This window comes from Anomaloglossus baeobatrachus, chromosome 11, assembly GCF_048569485.1.
Source record: "Anomaloglossus baeobatrachus isolate aAnoBae1 chromosome 11, aAnoBae1.hap1, whole genome shotgun sequence".
In the NCBI taxonomy this organism is placed as follows: domain Eukaryota; kingdom Metazoa; phylum Chordata; class Amphibia; order Anura; family Aromobatidae; genus Anomaloglossus; species Anomaloglossus baeobatrachus.
Window position 1 is genome coordinate 23570264 of NC_134363.1, and position 20505 is coordinate 23590768.

A 20505-nucleotide genomic window follows, 5' to 3' on the forward strand; every position below is an offset into this window, starting at 1 on the left:
GCTAGTATAATGGCTTAGTTATAATTAGTTGGAGTGTGCAACGCAGGCAGACGTGCTGCAAATGTCTTGGCACTAGTGGGACTATAGCAAAGTCCAATAGCCACGTATAGGATGCCACTAGGTACACTGAGTGTGTGCTAGTATAATGGCTTAGTTATAATTACTTGGAGTGTGCAACGCAGGCAGACGTGCTGCAAATGTCTTGGCACTAGTGGGACTATAGCAAAGTCCAATAGCCACGTATAGGATGCCACTAGGTACACTGAGTGTGTGCTAGTATAATGGCTTAGTTATAATTAGTTGGAGTGTGCAACGCAGGCAGACGTGCTGCAAATGTCTTGGCACTAGTGGGACTATAGCAAAGTCCAATAGCCACGTATAGGATGCCACTAGGTACACTGAGTGTGTGCTAGTATAATGGGCTTAGTTATAATTAGTTGGAGTGTGCAACGCAGGCAGACGTGCTGCAAGATGTCTTGGCACTAGTGGGACTATAGCAAAGTCCAATAGCCACGTATAGGATGCCACTAGGTACACTGAGTGTGTGCTAGTATAATGGCTTAGTTATAATTAGTTGGAGTGTGCAACGCAGGCAGACGTGCTGCAAATGTCTTGGCACTAGTGGGACTATAGCAAAGTCCAATAGCCACGTATAGGATGCCACTAGGTACACTGAGTGTGTGCTAGTATAATGGCTTAGTTATAATTAGTTGGAGTGTGCAACGCAGGCAGACGTGCTGCAAATGTCTTGGCACTAGTGGGACTATAGCAAAGTCCAATAGCCACGTATAGGATGCCACTAGGTTCACTGAGTGTGTGCTAGTATAATGGCTTAGTTATAATTAGTTGGAGTGTGCAACGCAGGCAGATGCGCTCTGCAAATGTCTTGGCACTAGTAGGACTATAGCAAAGTCCAATAGCCACGTATAGGATGCCACTAGGTACACTGAGTGTGTGCTAGTATAATGCTTAGTTATAATTAGTTGGAGTGTTGCAACGCAGGCAGACGTGCTGCAAATGTCTTGGCACTAGTGGGACTATAGCAAAGTCCAATAGCCACGTATAGGATGCCACTAGTTCACTGAGTGTGTGCTAGTATAATGGCTTAGTTATAATTAGTTGGAGTGTGCGCAACGCAGGCAGACGTGCTGCAAATGTCTTGGGCACTAGTGGGACTATAGCAAAGTCCAATAGCCACGTATAGGATGCCACTAGGTACACTGAGTGTGTGCTAGTAGTATAATGGCTTAGTTATAATTAGTTGGAGTGTGCAACGCAGGCAGACGTGCTGCAAATGTCTTGGCACTAATGGGACTATAGCAAAGTCCAATAGCCACGTATAGGATGCCACTAGGTTCACTGAGTGTGTGCTAGTATAATGGCTTAGTTATAATTAGTTGGAGTGTGCAACGCAGGCAGATGCGCTCTGCAAATGTCTTGGCACTAGTAGGACTATAGCAAAGTCCAATAGCCACGTATAGGATGCCACTAGGTACACTGAGTGTGTGCTAGTATAATGGCTTAGTTATAATTAGTTGGAGTGTGCAACGCAGGCAGACGTGCTGCAAATGTCTTGGCACTAGTGGGACTATAGCAAAGTCCAATAGCCACGTATAGGATGCCACTAGGTACACAGAGTGTGTGCTAGTATAATGGCTTAGTTATAATTAGTTGGAGTGTGCAACGCAGGCAGACGTGCTGCAAATGTCTTGGCACTAGTGGGACTATAGCAAAGTCCAATAGCCACGTATAGGATGCCACTAGGTACACTGAGTGTGTGCTAGTATAATGGCTTAGTTATAATTAGTTGGAGTGTGCAACGCAGGCAGACGTGCTGCAAATGTCTTGGCACTAGTGGGACTATAGCAAAGTCCAATAGCCACGTATAGGATGCCACTAGGTTCACTGAGTGTGTGCTAGTATAATGGCTTAGTTATAATTAGTTGGAGTGTGCAACGCAGGCAGACGTGCTGCAAATGTCTTGGCACTAGTGGGACTATAGCAAAGTCCAATAGCCACGTATAGGATGCCACTAGGTACACTGAGTGTGTGCTAGTATAATGGCTTAGTTATAATTAGTTGGAGTGTGCAACGCAGGCAGACGTGCTGCAAATGTCTTGGCACTAGTGGGACTATAGCAAAGTCCAATAGCCACGTATAGGATGCCACTAGGTACACTGAGTGTGTGCTAGTATAATGGCTTAGTTATAATTAGTTGGAGTGTGCAACGCAGGCAGACGTGCTGCAAATGTCTTGGCACTAGTGGGACTATAGCAAAGTCCAATAGCCACGTATAGGATGCCACTAGGTACACTGAGTGTGTGCTAGTATAATGGCTTAGTTATAATTAGTTGGAGTGTGCAACGCAGGCAGACGTGCTGCAAATGTCTTGGCACTAGTGGGACTATAGCAAAGTCCAATAGCCACGTATAGGATGCCACTAGGTACACTGAGTGTGTGCTAGTATAATGGCTTAGTTATAATTAGTTGGAGTGTGCAACGCAGGCAGACGTGCTGCAAATGTCTTGGCACTAGTGGGACTATAGCAAAGTCCAATAGCCACGTATAGGATGCCACTAGGTACACTGAGTTTGTGCTAGTATAATGGCTTAGTTATAATTAGTTGGAGTGTGCAACGCAGGCAGACGTGCTGCAAATGTCTTGGCACTAGTGGGACTATAGCAAAGTCCAATAGCCACGTATAGGATGCCACTAGGTTCACTGAGTGTGTGCTAGTATAATGGCTTAGTTATAATTAGTTGGAGTGTGCAACGCAGGCAGATGCGCTCTGCAAATGTCTTGGCACTAGTAGGACTATAGCAAAGTCCAATAGCCACGTATAGGATGCCACTAGGTACACTGAGTGTGTGCTAGTATAATGGCTTAGTTATAATTAGTTGGAGTGTGCAACGCAGGCAGACGTGCTGCAAATGTCTTGGCACTAGTGGGACTATAGCAAAGTCCAATAGCCACGTATAGGATGCCACTAGGTTCACTGAGTGTGTGCTAGTATAATGGCTTAGTTATAATTAGTTGGAGTGTGCAACGCAGGCAGACGTGCTGCAAATGTCTTGGCACTAGTGGGACTATAGCAAAGTCCAATAGCCACGTATAGGATGCCACTAGGTACACTGAGTGTGTGCTAGTATAATGGCTTAGTTATAATTAGTTGGAGTGTGCAACGCAGGCAGACGTGCTGCAAATGTCTTGGCACTAATGGGACTATAGCAAAGTCCAATAGCCACGTATAGGATGCCACTAGGTACACTGAGTGTGTGCTAGTATAATGGCTTAGTTATAATTAGTTGGAGTGTGCAACGCAGGCAGACGTGCTGCAAATGTCTTGGCACTAGTGGGACTATAGCAAAGTCCAATAGCCACGTATAGGATGCCACTAGGTACACTGAGTGTGTGCTAGTATAATGGCTTAGTTATAATTAGTTGGAGTGTGCAACGCAGGCAGACGTGCTGCAAATGTCTTGGCACTAGTGGGACTATAGCAAAGTCCAATAGCCACGTATAGGATGCCACTAGGTACACTGAGTGTGTGCTAGTATAATGGCTTAGTTATAATTAGTTGGAGTGTGCAACGCAGGCAGATGCGCTCTGCAAATGTCTTGGCACTAGTGGGACTATAGCAAAGTCCAATAGCCACGTATAGGATGCCACTAGGTACACTGAGTGTGTGCTAGTATAATGGCTTAGTTATAATTAGTTGGAGTGTGCAACGCAGGCAGACGTGCTGCAAATGTCTTGGCACTAGTGGGACTATAGCAAAGTCCAATAGCCACGTATAGGATGCCACTAGGTACACTGAGTGTGTGCTAGTATAATGGCTTAGTTATAATTAGTTGGAGTGTGCAACGCAGGCAGATTCGCTCTGCAAATGTCTTGGCACTAGTGGGACTATAGCAAAGTCCAATAGCCACGTATAGGATGCCACTAGGTACACTAAGTGTTTGCTAGTATAATGGCTTAGTTATAATTAGTTGGAGTGTGCAACGCAGGCAGATGCGCTCTGCAAATGTCTTGGCACTAGTGGGACTATAGCAAAGTCCAATAGCCACGTATAGGATGCCACTAGGTACACTGAGTGTGTGCTAGTATAATGGCTTAGTTATAATTAGTTGGAGTGTGCAACGCAGGCAGATGCGCTCTGCAAATGTCTTGGCACTAGTGGGACTATAGCAAAGTCCAATGGCCACGTATAGGATGCCACTAGGTACACTGAGTGTGTGCTAGTATAATGGCTTAGTTATAATTAGTTGGAGTGTGCAACGCAGGCAGATGCGTTCTGCAAATGTCTTGGCACTAGTGGGACTAAAGCAAAGTCCAATAGCCACGTATAGGATGCCACTAGGTACACTAAGTGTTTGCTAGTATAATGGCTTAGTTATAATTAGTTGGAGTGTGCAACGCAGGCAGATGCGTTCTGCAAATGTCTTGGCACTAGTGGGACTAAAGCAAAGTCCAATAGCCACGTATAGGATGCCACTAGGTACACTGAGTGTTTGCTAGTATAATGGCTTAGTTATAATGAGTTGGAGTGTGCAACGCAGGCAGATGCGCTCTGCAAATGTCTTGGCACTAGTGGGACTATAGCAAAGTCCAATAGCCACAGATAGGATGCCACTAGGTACACTGAGTGTTTGCTAGTATAATGGCTTCGTTATAATTAGTTGGAGTGTGCAATGCAGGCAGATGTGCTCTGCTAATGTCTTTGCACTAGTGGGACTATAGCAAAGTCCAATAGCCACGTATAGGATGCCACTAGGTACACTGAGTGTTTGCTAGTATAATGGCTTCGTTATAATTAGTTGGAGTGTGCAATGCAGGCAGATGTGCTCTGCTAATGTCTTTGCACTAGTGGGACTATAGCAAAGTCCAATAGCCACGTATAGGATGCCACTAGGTACACTGAGTGTTTGCTAGTATAATGGCTTAGTTAGAATGAGTTGGAGTGTGCAGAGGACAAGAGGGTACAGTGGCAGGATTGTGGTGCTCTGGGTAGAGGAATGGAAGCCTGCCTTTCTATTCCCTCCTAATGGTGAAATGCAGGGAGGAAATCCCTGACCTTGGCTGCACAGACGCTGGCGCTGTTTTCAGGACCTGTCACCTTAACTCTGACCCTGCCGGTTTGAGCCCTTAAAAGGACTGCTATAAAGTGCTCTCCCTATGCTGTCTAACGCTGTGTATGCAGCGCATACAGCTGTATCGGCTATAGGACTCAGGATGACGGAGCTGCGACAGTGATGTCTGACACCCAAGACGCAGAAGGCAGATAATGGCGTCCGTGAAGAAAATGTCCTATTTTATAATGCAGGGACATGTGACATGCAGATCCTATCACACAGGCCGTTGCTTCTCTGGCTCAAAGTCCACTTAGCTGTGTGTGTGTCTGTGATTGGCTGACATGCTGGCCCGCCCCACAAGACGCGCGCGCTTAGGGAAGGAAGACAAGAAAAAAAAAAAAAAAAATGGCGATCGCCATTATAGTAACAGCAGTGATCTGAAGGCGCTGTTCACGCACACTATACACTGAAATGTGATAATAGTTTGATTCACAGAGTGACTTACACTATTACAGCGGAAAGCCAGCTATGATTTAGCTGTTTTTTGGCTGCTAGAACCGTTCTCGAACGTTTCTAGAACTATCGAGCTTTTGCAAAAAGCTCGAGTTCTAGTTCGATCTAGAACATGCCCCAAAATCACTCGAGCCTAGAACTGGAGAACCACGAACCACGAACCGCGCTCAACTCTAATGTTCACTTAAGGCTCTTTCTACCCTGGCGGGGACGGATCTGAGGAAACCTTGTCGGAAACCCGGTCCCATAAATACATAAATGATTGGGTTCATGCAGCTGTTGAGACAAGCCAGGGTGGAAATGATAGAATGTAAGGTCATCTACATAATACTGGGGTATCAGTGGGAGGATGTAATATGGAAACCAGCAGATGAAGAAACACGATATAACAGCGGTGATGATCCTGGAGGATCTCTGAGATCTCTGGGATCTCTTACTTTTTCTAATCTTGTAGAAAATGGTGACATAAGAGGTGACGAGGATGAGGAAAGGGATCACACACATTATCACTAATCTGAAAAGTTGAAGAATCTGTTTTAAATTTTTCCCAAAATTTCTCCTGTTACGAGATACACACCATTCATTTAGCTCATATATATGGTATTTATATAAGTAAAACACTAAACCAGTTACAATGAGGCTCAGCCCCCAGATGATCGCTGCAGAGATTCTCACCACATTACAGGTTCTATGGACTTTTGCCCAGAATGGCCACATGACGGACACCCAGCGGTCAATACTCATGGCCGTCAGGAGGAGAACACTGGAGGTCATGTTTATATTAAAGAGAAAAATTTTCCATATGCAATATGCAGGATGCAGGACGTGTGACCCATATGTTGTCCACTCAACAATTCTCAGAGGCAGAGACGCGCAGCACAGAAAGTCCGCGATGGCCAGGTGGAGGAACCACACGGCACTGACTGTCTTCTTCATCCTGAATCCGGCAATCCAGATGACCAATCCATTACCGATAATCCCGAGAGCAAAAACAATGCTGAATAGTGTCATTGACATCTTCTGTATACTATAATCATTATCATATTCATCAGATGACTTAAGAAGACAGGATTAGGTAGACATTAGGGAAATGAAGAATTTATAGTTACATAAATTTCTGCCTTGTATACAGGTGACTACATGGAAAACGATGGCTGACAACAAAGTGGGATCAAACTGTGGAGCTAGAGGTTACACCATCATAATCTCCCATTCTAGAACAGGAGGTCACAGGGCTCATTGTTTCTTTTGATTTTATTTGGCCGAAAAAATCCTAGGAACCTTTTACAATTCTAGTGAGAAAATGTATGAAGGGTTATAAGTAGTGAAGGCTGTACGTGCTTGGTACTCAACTGAGCATTTTGGTGCCCAGACACCATGCTCCAGTCCCTGTCCAACATGTTTCCCGGCTTTTTATCAGCCAGTAAACATGCAGGAATGGTAATGCCGTAGCAATCTTGACTACTTGCATTACTGTGACTGGTTGGCCGCACTGCATCATCGGGTCTTTATAAAGGCCCTGTTACACGCAACGACGTATTTAACGATATATCGCTGGGGTCATGGATTCCATGACACACATCCAGCATCGTTAGTGACGTCGTTGCGTGTGACAGCAAGGAACGACCGTTACCGATGGAAAATACGATGGAAAATACTCACCTTATCGTCCATCATTGACACGTCGTTCCTTTTAAAAAAAACGTTGATTGTTGAGCATGCAGGTTGTTCGTCATTTCCGAGGCAGCACACATCACTACGTGTGACACCTCGGGAATGACGAACTGCAGCTTACCTGTGGCCGCCGGCAATGCGGAAGCAAGGAGGTGGGCGGTATGTTACGGCCGCTCATCTTCGCCCCTCCGCTTCTATTGGGTGGCCGCTTAGTGACACCGCTGTGACGCCGCATGAACCACCCCCTTAGAAACGAGGCAGTTCGCCGGCAACAGCGACGTCGCTAGGCAGGTAAGTATAGTGTGACGGCTCCTAATGATATTGTGCGCCACGGAACGCACAAACGACGGGGGCAGGTGCTTTCACCAGCGATATTGCTAGCGATATTACTGCGTGTAACACCCCCTTAAGACCCAGAGATGACATGGTTGCTACACTGTACCCTGAGATAGTGCAGGGAGAGATTCGACTGTGGAAGGGACAGTGTGTTATAGGGTAACAGTACCTGCTGGTCAACACTAAATCAACAGTCCTTCTCAGGGCTAATTTAAAGCTATTCTATTTCCTACTTAAACCACTCTTATTCTGCATTTAGTGTAGGGTGAGCTTCTTGAGAAGAATTAGGGGTACTTTGCACGCTACGACATTGCTAGCCGATGCTAGCAATGCCAAGCGTGATAGTACCCGCCGCCATCGCACATGTGATATCTTGTGATAGCTGCCGTAGCGCTCATTATTGCTACTGCAGCTTCACACACACTTACCTGCCCATGCGACGTTGCTCTGGCCGGCGACCCGCCTTCTTCCCAAGGGGGCGGGTCGTGCGGCATCACAGCGACTTCACTTGGCAGGCGGCCAATAGAAGTGGAGGGGCGGAGATGAGCGGGACATAACATCCCACCCACCTCCTTTGTTCCGCATTGCCGATGGAGGCAAGTAAGGAGATGTTCCTCGCTCCTGCGGCTTCAAACACAGCGATGTGTGCTGCCGCAGGAGCGAGGAACATTATCGTAACAACATTATGAAAGTGACTGACGCTACACAGATCACCGATTTATGACGCTTTTGCGATCGTTTATCGGTGCATCTAGGCTTTACACGTTGCAACGTCGTTATCGGCGCCGGATGTGCGTCACTTTCGATTTGACCCCGATGATATTGCAGTAGCGATGTCGCAACGTTCAAAGTACCCCTTAGTGTATTACAGGACTGTAGGCAGGGTTTCTAGCCTTACAGACCATGTTGTTGATACCTATAAAATCTACTCTATCATCTAATAATACCACCCTCTCTTTGCAGGACACCACTGTTGAAGCCAGAACAGTGCGAGCAGGTTGTGTACTGAATGCCAGATAATGTTTCTAGTCTGTTTACCAGCACTAACCTGTGTTCCACATGATCCAGTTTGACTAGTCAACACTGTGGACCACATAATCCTCAGCCTGATCCTCCTTCCTCCCACCATGGTAAGTTGAAGGAGACAAGTAACCTCACACTTGGACTCTCTAGATAGCTCATTACCTTTCCATTTATGGTGTCTTATGGCCTCTCAACGTGCACATTTCAAGAGGCATGTAAAGAGATGTGTGAGGTTATACCCAAATATTTGAGCACTTACAGTCAGAAGAAGATGATGTGATGAACAACAAGTTCTGTCTCAAGAGGTGGCTGATGATACGACACAGTTGGCAAAAAGTTAAGTGATCTTTAGAAGTCATGAGGATGAAAAGAGTGTGGAAGACGAGGTGGTGGATGATGAAGTCAATCTCCCAAGATAGAGAGGTAGCATGCAAAGTGAGAACAGCAGCTAAGAGGGGGAGATATCCTCAGCACTGAAAAAGGCAGCAAGAGAATGTGAGGGGGCTAGATAGAGGAAGAAGGCAGACAACTCCAGAGCAACAACACATGGCAAGATCCCAGGCCAAGGGTTAGGTATTTCCCAGTTTAGTGCTTTTCTACAGAGAGTGCAGAAAATGAGAAAATGGTTGTTTTTAACCTGTGCCATACCAAGCTCAGTAGGGGATTCAGACCACTACTAGCCTGACCACTACCAACATGCTCAGGCACATGTCATCCAAACACCCGACTAGGTTGGCAGAACACCTGATCCACAATTATTGTCTGTGGGTGACCCCACTGCCGCCTTCCGTGTGCTATGTGCTGGTCAATTCCCTGTTCAGTATCCAGGTCTGGATGCTTTTGATCCTAAAACTGTCTTTGCACATTCATAAACACCAAAAGCAAACTGGTCCACTTCTTTGTCCCAGTGCAGTATCCATCTGTCTCTACCCCAGGTACTAGAATGCAAGCAGAAATACTCAGCCACCCACATATATGTACAAACACTAAACAGGCACATTTCTAGACTGCTTGCCCTGGACATGTTGCCTTTTGGGCTTGTGGACACTGTGTCTCTCCGCGACCTGATATCGCTGGCAAACCTTCATTATTTGGTCCCAGCCATCACTATTTTTTCCTGTGTCTGTCCCTGCCTTACACAAGCACGTGTCTCATAACATCGTCCATGCCCTCACACACACAGTTACTTGCAAGGTGTCATGAATGTATTCTGTCCTTTTGATGTTTATGACTTTTCTAGGATCTGAGCTCCACATGAACTTGTTAGGTTCTATTTATAGCAGAGGAATAGAATAGGGTTGTTTTTTTACATAGCAGCAAGCTCTTTAAGGCTAGAGTCCCTGTCTGCAGGCCACTAATACACAATCCCTTCTTGAGCAACTTGCAGTATACTAAATGCACATAAGAGCGTTATTATTATAGACAAAGAATGAATATTAAATTTTTGGCTTAGCAGCAGTACAGTCTGTAAGGCTAAAATCCCAACCTACAGGCTTCTAATACACTATCCCTTCTCCAGCAGCTTGCCCTATACTTAATGCAGAAGATAGCAGTATTATTATAGAATTGAATTAATTTTTTGGCTTAGCTTCAGTACAGTCTGTAAGGCTAAAATCCCAGCCTACATGCTTTTAATACACTATCCCTTCTTCAGCAGCTTGCCCTACACTTAATGCAGATAAGAGCGGTATTATTATAGAATATAATTCATTTTTTGGCTTAGCGTCAGTACAGTCTGTAAGGCTAAAATCCCAGCCTACAGGCTTTTAATACACTATCCCTTCTTCAGCAGCTTGCCCTACACTTAATGCAGATAAGAGCGGTATTATTATAGAATATAATTCATTTTTTGGCTTAGCTTCAGAACAGTCTGTGAGGCTAAAATCCCAGCCTACAGGCTTTTAATACACTATCCCTTCTCCAGCAGCTTGCCCTACACGTAATGCAGATAAGAGCGGTATTATTATAGAATATAATTCATTTTTTGGCTTAGCTTCAGTACAGTCTGTAAGGCTAAAATCCCAGCGTACAGGCTTCTATTACACTATCCCTTCTCCAGCAGCTTGCCCTACCCGTAATGCAGATAAGAGCGGTATTATTATAGAATATAATTCATTTTTTGGCTTAGCTTCAGTACAGTCTGTAAGGCTAAAATCCCAGCCTACAGGCTTTTAATACACTATATTTTCTCCAGCAGCTTGCCTTACACTTAATGCAGATAAGAGTGGTATTATTATAGAATATAATTAATTTTTTGGCTTAGCTTCAGTACAGTCTGTAAGGCTATGTGCGCACGTTGCGTACTGGCCCTGAAGAAATTTCTGCAGCGATCTGAAGAGCACACGTGCGCTTTAAATCGCTGCAGAAAATGTCCGTAGTGAAAAAAAAAAAGCCGATTCCATGCGCTCTTACTGCAGCTCCTGCCATAGACAGAGCAGGGGCTGCAGGCAAAGCGCACGAAAGAAGTGACATGTCACTTCTTAGAACGCGCGCTTCGGGCAGCAGCCGAAGGGCTGCGCTCTAATACGCCACGTGCGCACGGCTCATGCACAATCTCCATAGATTGTGCAGGGGACGCAGGACGCATGCTTTGTAGCGCAGCCTTCGTTATTTGGTCCCCAGCCATCACTATTTTTTCCTGTGTCTGTCCCTGCCTTACACAAGCACGTGTCTCATAACATCGTCCTTGCCCTCACCCACACAGTTACTTGCAAGGTGTCATGAATGTATTCTGTCCTTTTGATGTTTATGACTTTTCTAGGATCTGAGCTCCACATGAACTTGTTAGGCTCTATTTATAGCAGAATTAAAGCCAGTATTGTTAGGAATAGAATAGGGTTGTTTTTTTACATAGCAGCAAGCTCTTTAAGGCTAGAGTCCCTGTCTGCAGGCCACTAATACACAATCCCTTCTTGAGCAACTTGCAGTATACTAAATGCAGATAAGAGCGTTATTATTATAGACAAAGAATGAATATTAAATTTTTGGCTTAGCAGCAGTACAGTCTGTAAGGCTAAAATCCCAACCTACAGGCTTCTAATACACTATCCCTTCTCCAGCAGCTTGCCCTATACTTAATGCAGAAGATAGCAGTATTATTATAGAATTGAATTAATTTTTTGGCTTAGCTTCAGTACAGTCTGTAAGGCTAAAATCCCAGCCTACAGGCTTTTAATACACTATCCCTTCTTCAGCAGCTTGCCCTACACTTAATGCAGATAAGAGCAGTATTATTATAGAATATAATTCATTTTTTGGCTTAGCGTCAGTACAGTCTGTAAGGCTAAAATCCCAGCCTACAGGCTTTTAATACACTATCCCTTCTTCAGCAGCTTGCCCTACACTTAATGCAGATAACAGCGGTATTATTATAGAATATAATTCATTTTTTGGCTTAGCTTCAGTACAGTCTGTAAGGATAAAATCCCAGCGTACAGGCTTCTATTACACTATCCCTTCTCCAGCAGCTTGCCCTACCCGTAATGCAGATAAGAGCGGTATTATTATAGAATATAATTCATTTTTTGGCTTAGCTTCAGTACAGTCTGTAAGGCTAAAATCCCAGCCTACAGGCTTTTAATACACTATATTTTCTCCAGCAGCTTGCCTTACACTTAATGCAGATAAGAGTGGTATTATTATAGAATATAATAATTTTTTTGGCTTAGCTTCAGTACAGTCTGTAAGGCTATGTGCGCACGTTGCATACTGGCCCTGAAGAAATTTCTGCAGCGATCTGAAGAGCACACGTGCGCTTTAAATCGCTGCAGAAAATGTCCGTAGTGAAAAAAAAAAAGCCGATTCCATGCGCTCTTACTGCAGCTCCTGCCATAGACAGAGCAGGGGCTGCAGGCAAAGCGCACGAAAGAAGTGACATGTCACTTCTTAGAACGCGCGCTTCGGGCAGCAGCCGAAGCGCTGCGCTCTAATATGCCACGTGCGCACGGCTCATGCACAATCTCCATAGATTGTGCAGGGGACGCAGGACGCATGCTTTGTAGCGCAGCGTAACTGCATGTAGTTACGCAACGTGCGCACATAGCCTAAGGCTAACATCCCAGCCTACAGGCTTTTAATACACTATCCCTTCTCCAGCAGCTTGCCCTACACTTAATGCAGATGAGAGTGATATTATTAGATAACAAAATAGATTTTTTTGTTTTGCACTACTAAGGACTGTAAGCTTAAAATCACTATCTTTTCTCCAGCAGCTCTACCCATATTATTTGCGGGGTACAATGGGCCAAGCATAGCATCAATGGGTCTTATATAGATTCCATTGCGCGATGCGGTCAGTCAATTACAGTAATGCCAGTAGCCAACATTGTTACAGTTTTACCATGATTGGTAGGCAATCGCTGCATGTTTAGTGGCTGAAAAGCAGCCAAGAAAGATGTGGGATGGGGATTCAAGCTTTAGTTCTCCCAGCGCAACTGAAAGTGATTGACAGGTCTCTCCCCTTTTTGTAGCCATATCAGACAACCTCCAAACAAAGCACATCTAAAGCACCTTAGCAAGGATTTATAACATGGGCAGACACAGAAGGAAGAGCACCCTGTTCAAGAACAGTACTTGGGCCCTTTTCACTCCAATAACTCATCAAAATGCACAATTCCACCTAATTTGTAGGTAGAAATTGGCTTCCCTGTAGTGTCCCTGTACTGAGTCTTAAATCCACGTGTTCAATTGAGTCCCAGCTTGAATACACAGATTTTATTCCAAATTTACTAAGACTGCAGCAGTCTCGGACATGCTCTAGCTCATCAGCACCTTCTTGTGGCTTTCTGGTAGCATTACTCATGTATTAGTTCTATATATCCATGGCTTCAGGACTAATCACTATTGAGTTTATACATATGGGACACACCTTGTTCTGTGTGCCGGTTGGTGTTGTTTCATGGGCTACTACTTCTCTGATTGTTCTCACAATTGTAATTTTTGATCTGTACATAACATTACTGTAACTTTGCATGAAAAAAAGTTTTTATCCCTTTTTGCATTAATTTAAACATCCAATAAAAATTTACTTTTTAGTCAAGAAGGGTGATTATTGATTCATGATTGGTTTTTGGGCATCTGTACACTTCATTTAAGGCTGCTTTACAGGCAACGACATAGCTATGATGTCGCATACGATCGCACCCACCCCTGTCATTCGTTCGTCATGGGAAAATCACTGCCCGTGGCGAACAATCTCACTTGTACGTATCACACTCACTTACCTTCCTAACAACGTCGCTGTGGCCTGCAAACAAACTCTTCGTTAAGGGGGAGGTTTGTGCGGCATCACAACGACGTCACACAGTGGCCCACCAATAGAAGTGGAGGGGCAGAGAGCAGCCGCAGTACCGTCACTCCCACCTAGTTGCCGGAGGACGCAGGAATGCTGTTGTTCGTCGTTCCTGGGGTGCCACACATAGGGATGTGTGCTGCCTCAGGAATGACAAACAACCTGCATACCAAACGAGCAACGATATTTGGGAAAGGAACGACGTGTCAACAATCAATGATTTTGGTAAGTATTCGAATCGTTAGCGGTCGCTCGTAGGTATCACACAACAATGTCGCTAACGCTAATATCTCGTTAGCAATGTCGTTGCATGTAAAGTGGCCTTAAGTCAGGTGCTCATTTCTCCTTAGGCTCTAAGAGGTAATGCCAACTGGTGACACTAGAGTCCAAGTCCTCTTCTTTAGATAATGAGTCATCATTTCTGCTCACATGCATCAACTTTCATTAATAAACATCACTCAGGGCCACTGGTCCCTCGTTCAGCATAGATGATGCCTGTGCCTAGCAGTGTTGTCATGTTCCATGCAGGTCATCTACTTGCGGACTACAAGGATGTAAATGGCTTTGAATTTTCAAATGTGAGCACTTGGGTACCCCTCACATCTCCTTAATGTGCCTGAAGTTGTGTGGCATACATCATCCGGTTCCAGAGGGCACTGTTGACAATTAAGCGGTCATCAGTGTGTGATGAGGCCAACGGACGTTCACTTCTCTGTCTTTTTGTGCCTCTTCCAGTCTCTCTGTGTCTCTGTTGCAATCTGCTGATGACAGTCTGTGACACTCTTTCCTCAGTTTCAACTTACGTTAGAGAACATCCTGCTTGAAGCCTTGCAATGACGTGGTACTCTTGATCTATTGTTAGGTGCTGTCTTGGTCTCATAATGTCAAAATGTGAACAGCATGATGAGGAGGACTGTTTAATGTCAATTCTAACTGAACCCCAAAATTTATTGGGGAATTCATGGATCAAACACTTGTGAACTTCACAATTAAGCTCCTTTGTTGAAGAACAGCAAAATGTGCAAAAAGTAGTGAAACATTGAACAGTTGGACAAGTGCATTCAAAAGTTTAGAGAAGGTCATATTAAGTGCACCTGAAAAGGTAAAAGGGCATTTTAGGATCATCCTGAAATATAACCCAAAAGCCAAATATGCCCACCTTTATGTGTGTAGTGTAGGGTGATTATGTCTTTTAGAATCCAATAGGTAAATAGAAACTTGGAAAAATTAATTATAGTCAGTGGCTAAAAGGAATCTGTCACCAGATTTTGACCTTCTAAACTAAAAGTAGCACCTTAAACAGCGCCGGTGCTGCATGCTATAACGGTGCCCATTACCCCCTGACTCCCCTGTAGACCAGAAAAATACCTTTATTAGATCTCCTGCCCTTTCCTCCAGTCCGGTCCGATGGGTTTCCTAATCTGCACCTCCTGTCCCTCCTTTTGCCCTCTTCCAGTGCTGATTGACGTGGATGATGCCTTGGATGCCATTCACGTAGGCATCTAAAATGTCCATACTACCGACTCGTGGAGGCATACTTCCCTCTGCCCTGTTGCGGGCAGAGCAAAAACAAAAGCGCACCTGCACCAACTGGCGAGTTCTCTGCACAATCCCGAGATTTTGCCTGCCGATGTGGATGACATGACCTGCTTCATCCACATCGCCAGACAAAATTTGGTGTCTGCCCAGAGAACTTGCCAGTTTGCACAGGCGCACCTATGTTTTTGGTTCTGCCCGCAACAGGGCAGAGCGAAGTGCGCCTGCGCAAGCTGGCAAGATGGAGATTTTTCCGACCTAGGCAAAGGCCGTCAATTAGCACACGAAGAATGTGAAAGGAGGGACAGGAGGTGCAGATTAGAACGCCCATCAGACCGGACCAGACAATTTACATACAGAGTGGGAGATTTTATAAAGGTATTTTTGAGGTCTACAGAGGATGTCAGGGGGTAACGTGTACCTTCATGGAATGCAGCAAGGGTGCTGCTTAAGGTGCTAGTTTTAGTTTAGAAAGCCAAAATCTGGTGACAAATTCCCTTTAATATACTGTGTTGATAATAGTGTAAATACCACATGTATTGGGCAGATGGAAAGTAATCAATGCCCTTACAATCCCCAGGGTACTGGTAGCCAACCTCATTAGGATTGGATGTTTCAAAATTTGTAGAGACAAACTCTGAAGGATTTCAATGAGCGACTAACTCAAGGGTGCAACTTTGCCTTAGCCATATATTATGGAATATGTTATTTGAAAAGAAAACTATGAAACATAAGATATTGGTAACTTTATAAAATATAAAAATGAAACTTAAGGTATCGTGTTATTTTTAGGTTCTGTTAGGAATTGGAAAAGAAAATAGATTATTATATTATATAAACAGATACAATACAGAGAAGGCTAAACTTTTACACTCTTGGGATAAAAAGCCGATATTCACACAATGTGATAGCAGATTTTTAAAAATGTTATTTGTTTATTATTGTGTTATAACATTTTTAATTTTCGAAAAGATTGAAATAAGTCTTCCATTTTCTCATGCAACGTTTTAACACTTACTAAATATTTCTCAGGCGACAGACATTTAAGATTATACGAGGTAGTATATTTTAACGTCAATGTTGCAAAGATACAACAAATATACTTAAAGTATTATTTTCATGGCTCAAGATACAATTTACAAATGTCATTCATTTTAATGTCATAATTTTGGGTCCCCAATCCTAACAATCATAACAATCTATCTGCAACCCACAGTATGTCCAATGTTGAAAAGGGGGTAAAGTCCATTTACTGAATATCTAAAATGGTTTAGCTTGTACAACAAGCATAATAAAAGCAATCAAAACACCAAGATCACAATATTTTATTCACAATACCCCCCACAAATAATGTGGTAAAGTGAACAAAAAGTCATGTGTGCCCCAAAATTAAAGTTTAGAATGTAAAAAATAAGTTCCTCTTACCATTCAAAAACTATAAAAGTTATGGGTTTTGAAAACTAACAACACAATCCAAATTTTTTAACAAAAAGTTAAGATTTTTTTAAGCCACTAAAACAGTGAAATAACAAAAAAAACAAAAAAAACCCATATATATATATATATATATATATATATATATATATATATGTATTGCATAAAAACAAGATTACATTTTGGCACGTAGCAAACTGGTGAGAAATCTTTCATTTTGAAATAGTTCAATTCTCAACTGGAAAGAGAAAAAGTGTCACTGATGTCGTCTGCAAGGGAATTGCCCTTTTTATTTATTAGAGATTTCAATGCAGTTTGAGTGGAGCCATATTTTCCATTTTTGATACTGTATGTGCTTATATTATATACTGATGAGCAGCTTTACTGATATACCTATCCCTTAGCAATAGTTCTGTCACATTGAAAATAAAGTGATGGAAGAGAGAGGCAGAGAGAGAAGGGATCTCACTGATCATAAGAGCTTACACACTACAGGAGAGATGGAGTGGACTCTGCTGAACACAAGAGCTTACACTCTCCTGGAGAGAGAGCGAGAACCCTGATGACCATAACACCTTCCACTCTACAGGAGAGAGAGAGGACCCCGCTGACTGACAAGAGCTGACACTCTACCGGAGAGATAGAAAACTAGAGAGAGGGAAGACCCAACTAACCATAAGAGCGAACATTCAATGGGAGAGAGTGGACCACACTGACCATAAGAGATTACACTGCAGAAGCAAGAGAGTCAAGACCCTGCTTACCATAAGAGCTTACACTCTACAGGAGAGATAGAAAGAGAAAGAGAGGGAGAAAGCGAGAGAGATAACCCTGTTGCCCATAAGAGTTTACAATTTATAGGAGCCAGGGGACCCCACTGACCACAAAAGCTTACACTATATAAAAGAGAGAGAGAGGACCCCACTGACCATAAGAGCTTACACTCTACAGGAGAGAATGTCCATAAGAGCTTATACTCTACAGGAGAGAGGGAGGACTCCACTGACCATAAGAGCTTACACTCTACAGCAGAGAGAGAGGACCCCACTAACCATAAGAACTTACACTGTACAGGAGAGAGAGAGACAACACTGACCATAAGAACTTACATGCTACAGGAGAGGGAGAGAGAGAACTCCACTGACCAAAAGAGCTTCCAAACTACAGGAGAACGAGCGAGAGAGAAAAACCCTGTTGTCAGTAAGAGCTTACACTCTACAGGAGAGCAAGAGGAACCCACTGACTATAAGAGCTTACACTCTACAAAGGAGAAAGAGAGAAAAGAGAGAGAGAGGAACCTGCTGACCTTAAGAGCTTACATTCTACAGGAGAGAGTGGACCCGACTGACCTTAAGAGCTTACACTCTGCAGGAGCAAGAGAGTCAAGGCTCTCCTTACCATTAGAGCTTACACTCTACAGGAGAGATAGCAAGAGAGAGAGAGAAAAGAAAGAAATAGTACCCTGCTGATCATAAAAGTCTAAACTCTAAAGGAGAGAGCGAGAGAGAGGAGCACACTGACCATAAGAGCTTACGGTCTACAGAAGAGGGAAAGAGAAAAATAGGGAGGGGGAGAGAGAGAGAGAGAACCTAGCTGACAGTAAGGTGGGCTTTGCATACTACGACATCGCAGGTGCGATGTCGGTGGGGTCAAATTGAAAGTGACGCACATCCGGCATCGCATGCGACATCGTAGTGTGTAAAGCCTAGATGATACGATTAACGAGCGCAAAAGCGTCGTAATCGTATCAGCGGTGCAGCGTCGGCGTAATCCATAATTACACTGACGCGACGGTCCGATGTTGTTCCTCGCTCCTGCGGCAGCACACATCGCTGTGTGTGAAGTCGCAAAAGCGATGAACATCTCCTACCGGCGTCACCGCGGCTTCCGTAAGATATGCGGAAGGAAGGAGGTGGGCGGGATGTTTACATCCCGCTCATCTCCGCCCCTCCGCTCCTATTGGCCGCCTGCCGTGTGACGTCGCTATGACGCCGCACGACTCGCCCCCTTAGGAAGGAGGCGGGTTGCCGGCCAGAGCGACAGTCGCAGGGCAGGTGAGTGCATGTGAAGCTGGCATAGCGATAATTTTCACTACGCCAGCTATCACAAGATATCGTACCTGCGACGGGGGCGGGGACTATCGCAAGCGACATCGCAGCGTCGGCTTGCGATGTCAAAACGTGCAAAGCCCGCCTAAGAGCTTACACTCTACAGGAGAGAGAGGACCCTGCAAACCATAAGACCTTACACTCTACAGGAGAGAGACTCTGGAGATGGAAAACAATGTAACTGTATAAACTACTCCACTGGGGACTGCCAATCTGTTATGGCACAGATTCTGGCTACCAGTGTCGTTGTTTCACATACAGGAGATACTAGGAATATATATTACACATCAGTAGAGCTAGTATTTCCCGCATCTTCTCCTTCTCTGCACAGGTCATTAGGATGATCACTTAAGGCCCTTTCTACCCTGGCGGGGATGGATCTGAGGAAACCTCGTCGGAAATCCTGTCCCATAAATACATAAATGATTGGATTTATACAACTGTTAAGAAAGACCAGCATTGTAACAACAGTTTCTGCAATAAAGTATAGAATGACATTTTCAACATAAAGAATACTAGTTGCCAGATGTAATATGGGGTCCAGCAGATGAAGAAACACAATATAACAGCGGTGATGATCCTGGAGGATCTCTGAGATCTCTGGGATCTCTTACTTTTTCTTAGCTTCAAGAAAATAGTTACATAAGAGGTGACGATGATGAGAAAAGGGATCACAAACATTATAACTAATCTGATAAGTGCAGTAATTTGATATAACTCTTGGTTATAAGGATATGTTTAATGTTGAGATACACACCATTCATTTAGATCATCTAAACAGTATCTATAAACGTAAAACACTAAACCAGTTATAAGTAAACTCATCGCCCAAATAATCGCTGCAGAGATTCTCACCAGTTTAGATGTTTTATGAACTTTGGCCCAGAATGGCCACATGACGGACACCCAGCGGTCAATACTCATGGCCGTCAGGAGGAGAACACTGGTGGTCATGTTTATATTAAACAGAAACATGTTCAATGTGCAATATTTAATGTCTAGGCGGTTTGATTTAAGTGTAGCCCATTCAGCAATACGCAAAACAAGAGAAGCACAGCACAGGAAGTCCGCGATGGCCAGGTGGAGGAACCACATGGCATTGATTGTGTTCTTCATCCTGAATCCGGCAATTCAGATGACTAATCCATTACCGATTATTCCGAGTGCGAAAACAATGCTGAATAATGTAATTGACATCTTCTGTATAATCGAATTATAAATATAATTATAATATATCTTGTGATATTCATCAGATGAGCTGAGAAGACAGGATAGAGTTGATGTTCAGCAAATGAAGAGTTTGTAGCTCGATACATTTCTTCCTTGTATACAAGCGGTACATGGAGAACGGGGGCTCTGAAACCAAAGTTGGATCCCACTGTGGAACTAGAGGTCACACCATCATATCCTCCCACTCTAGAACAGGAGGACTCATTATTGCTTTTGATTTTTTTGCCCAGAAAACCCCTAAGAAGCCTTTGAAATTCTAGTGTGAAAATATGGAAAGAGTTATAAGACT

The 20505-nt window shown here is 43.9% G+C and overlaps 2 pseudogenes; both read right to left on the minus strand.

Annotated features, from left to right (window-relative positions):
* Positions 1 to 5758: 5758 nt before the first annotated feature.
* Positions 5759 to 6602, minus strand: LOC142256789 (formyl peptide receptor 2-like; annotated as a pseudogene).
* A 12664-nt stretch (positions 6603 to 19266) lies between these two features.
* On the minus strand, positions 19267 to 20183 carry LOC142256490 (C3a anaphylatoxin chemotactic receptor-like; annotated as a pseudogene).
* Positions 20184 to 20505: the final 322 nt, after the last annotated feature.